The 3,757-nt window shown below is 41.3% G+C and overlaps 1 pseudogene; it reads left to right on the top strand.

The window, feature by feature from the left end:
• The first annotated feature begins 1,393 nt into the window (after positions 1-1,393).
• LOC124621168 lies at positions 1,394-1,511 on the top strand (annotated as a pseudogene).
• The last annotated feature ends 2,246 nt before the right edge of the window (positions 1,512-3,757 follow it).

The raw sequence follows: 3,757 nt of genomic DNA, 5'->3' as shown, positions 1-3,757 counted from the left end.
TCTTCGGAATTGAATAAATTATATATCTATTAAAAGGTAATAGTCTGCAGATTCAGAAAACGCAAAAAAGTAAAAATTGAACTTTTCATGATTTTGAGCCTTTCCGGAGCCCCTTAAGTAGGTTTTTTTTTTTTTTTTTTTTTTTTTTTTTTTTTTTTTTTTTTTTTTTTTTTTTTTTTTTTTGTAACAGAACAATGCACGTCCAGACATGAAACGTGTCTCTATCAACTGCCTGCGTGATGTTGAATTACTCCTGCGGTTAACAAATTCCTTGATCTGTCTCTCCTAGAGTGCAGGACAAGCTTGGATATCAACTCTGTCCCAGTGCAAGTATCCATGATGTGAAGGACCAGCTGTGGACCAACTCGCCTCAGGAGAGGATACAACGGTTTTATTACCTTCTTGCCAACCCAATTAGTAAATACATCCAAACCAGAGCGAGAGCAACGTCATTGTGATAACTAAGATTATGCTGCGAATTTGTTTGTAAGTTCGACTCAGTTCTGTAACCATTGAAATAACATGATACACCATCTAAACCCATGAAGTTTCATTTCATTTCCTACCCCATCCCCCACCCACCCCTCTTCTAGGTGCCTCACTTTTTTTGCCAGGGAGTGTATCTCCATGATCCTGTGCCGCTTTTACCGTAACTGACGATGCCGTTTGGTCAGCATGGTAACATGTAGTCATCGTCTGCTACGGAGTCCCATGTTCGACAAAGTGTGGTGATTGACGATTCGAAATACCTGTATCTCCATTACAGCAATGTACACAGTCGTCAGATGTACCACCGCACGCCACCTGTCCTGCTTTTGAGAGTGGGCAAGCCCAACAACTCCACGTTTTGTGGCGAGTCGTGGAAATACAGCACAGTACCACCTACTCGTGTTTACACAGGCGTTCAACCACTTCCCATAGGTGCTTACAACAATGACGCGTGGAGAGTGTCACAGTCGTTCATGTCAATGGATTTCCTCATTTACAGCCCGCAACGTCACTGCGATAATTTCCCATTCGTTTCTACTCCATTTACATATTTTCCTGAGCTCTTGATGCCACTGCGATAATTTCCCATTCGTTTCTACTCCATTTACATATTTTCCTTAGCTCTTGACGTACCCACAACGCCACGAGGCAGCATTCGGTTTCGCGATAGGTGGTGGTGACACTCATATGGCAGTATGTTCTGGCTCATCAGCGCAAGTCCAGTTTATGGTACGTCACTCCTGTACACCCATCTGATCTACATTTACAAACATGGGTTTCTGTAAACCCTTCACAAAGAAGACCCCCAGGACAACGGGGAGATATTGAAAAAATTCCATTACACTCATACTATCACTTTGTATTAATAACATCATTATCAATTATTTTATGCCTAATTAATCCGGGCAACGGCCTTGCCGCAGTGGATACACCGGTTCCCGTGAGATCACCGAAGTTAAGCGCTGTCGGGCGTGGTCGGCACTTGGATGAGTAACCATCCAGGCTGCCATGTGCTGTTGGCATTTTTTCGGGGTGCACTCAGCCTCGTGATGCCAATTGAGGACCTAGTCGACCGAATAGTAGCGGCTTCGGTCAAGAATACCATCATAACGACCGGGAGAGCTGACCCCACGCCCCTCCTCTCTGCATCCTCCACTGAGGATGACACGGCGGTCGGGTGGTCCCGGTATGCCACTCGTGACCAGAAGACCGACTGATAATTAATCCTTATCTACTTAGGTAAATTTTTCAGAATCGGAATCAAGAACAACTTCCAACATTAGTAACTTACAAGTAGATATCTTCGGTGTTGCGAAGCAGTTTAAATCACATAATAAAGCAAAAGCCTCAGGTCCTGATTGTACACCAGTTAGGCTGCTTTTAGAGTATGCTGATATAATAGCTTCATGGGCAGCAATAATATAAAGCCGCTCGCTCGTCGAAAAATCCTTCCCTAAAGACTGGAAAATTGTACAGGTCACACAGAGCAAAGCAAGGAAATAGGAGTCATCCGCTCATTTGCAGACCCGTGTCACTACGTCGATTTGCAGTTGGATTTTGGAACACAAACTGTGTTCGAACATTATGAATTACATCAAAGAAAACGATTTATTGAAATATAGCCAAGGCGCATTCAAGAAATGTGGTTCCTGCGGAACAGAACTAGTTCCTTATTCGCATAAGACGAAGTAATGACTGCTGTTGACAGGGGACGTCAAACAGAGTCCATATTTTTATATATACTGAAGTCTTTTGAAAACCCGTTTCTCACAAGAATCTTGTAAACAAATTGCGTCGCTACAGAGTATGTTCTCAGTTGGACGATGGGATTCGTGTTTTCCTGCCAGAAACGTTACAAGTCGTAGAAACTGACTGAAAGTCATCGAGTGAAACTCTGCTGTTGCTGAACTACATAAACGGTTCAGGAGACATTGAGTACTCCTCTTAGATTATTTGCAGATGATGCTGTCGTTTACCGTCTTGTAACGTTATCAGATGACCAAAACCAGTTGCAAAATTAATTAGAAAGAACTGGGTGCTGTAAAAAGTGACTCTAAATAGTGAGAAACGTTCAGTCATTCACATCGGTACTAAAAGAAATCCGCTAAATTTCGGTCACAGAATGAGTCACACAAATCTAAACGCTATTAAATCATCTACATACTTTGGGATTAAAATTACGATAAACTTGAAAAGCGTAATGGACCGTGTATGCCAAAAACAAGTCAGGTGCGGTGAATTATTAATGCCGAGGATAGTATAAACTGCGTGCGAGAATTGGACGTTCCGTACTACGGACGCATCTCTCTGTAATATGTAATCAAAGATGTATATTTGAGGACTCGGTGTGAAACGATTACAGAGATCAGATGAGTTTTATATTGGAGAGATTTTGCTATTGTGCGACGCTATTAAGCTCCAATGTGAATGTTTAGTTATTCGATGGCACAATAAACAAATTCAAGAAAATAACACGCATCCAAGAGATTTCAGGTGGAGCAGTTCCGACGAGCAGTAACGGCGAGATCGTCATTACGGGACAAATATCTAGCTCTCCTGTCGTATTTAAAACCAAAGACTTATATTCTTTAGCTTTTAAAAGACTGAAGCTAAAACCTAAGTAAAACCACTGGAAATCATAACTAAAAATACCGAAAATAAGTAAGAAGCAGAGAATTTTCTCAAACAAAATTTCTTAAATAAATTAATTAATACAAATATAATAGAAAAGGAACGATCTCTTAGTTAATGTTGTGCGGAAGATAGCTAAAGACTGCGATTTATTGCAGAACACATCGAAAATGGTACGCAAACTAGGGTACAGCCACAAAAACAAAGGTTTTCGTTGCGACACAATATCGTCATGTAATTTGAATCACCAGTTTTCTGCTCCGAATGCTAAAATATTTTTTTGCGCCCGCCTACAGTGGGAGAAATGATCATCATAATAAAATAAGAGAAACCAGAGCTCACACTGAAAGATTCAAGTATTCGTTTTCCCTTCGTGCTGTGCGAGAGTGGAACGGTAGAGAAATAGCTTGAAGGTGGTGAGATGAACCTTCCTTCAAGCACTTGATTTTGAATTGCAGAGTAAGCCTGTAGATGTAGATGTACACTCACAAGCCATTCAACGATACACATGGACGGTTACTTCTATCCAGTTTCATTTGCATCAGGAACGAGGAAACAATGACGGTCTGTATGCCTCAGTACAAACTGTGATCTTTCCTGTTTGGTCTCAAGACCCTCTCGTGAGATATGTATAAGA

This window comes from Schistocerca americana, chromosome 6, assembly GCF_021461395.2.
Source record: "Schistocerca americana isolate TAMUIC-IGC-003095 chromosome 6, iqSchAmer2.1, whole genome shotgun sequence".
NCBI lineage: Eukaryota > Metazoa > Arthropoda > Insecta > Orthoptera > Acrididae > Schistocerca > Schistocerca americana.
Note: the sequence above shows the minus strand (reverse complement) of the source record. Positions and strands in the feature narration are given on the sequence as shown.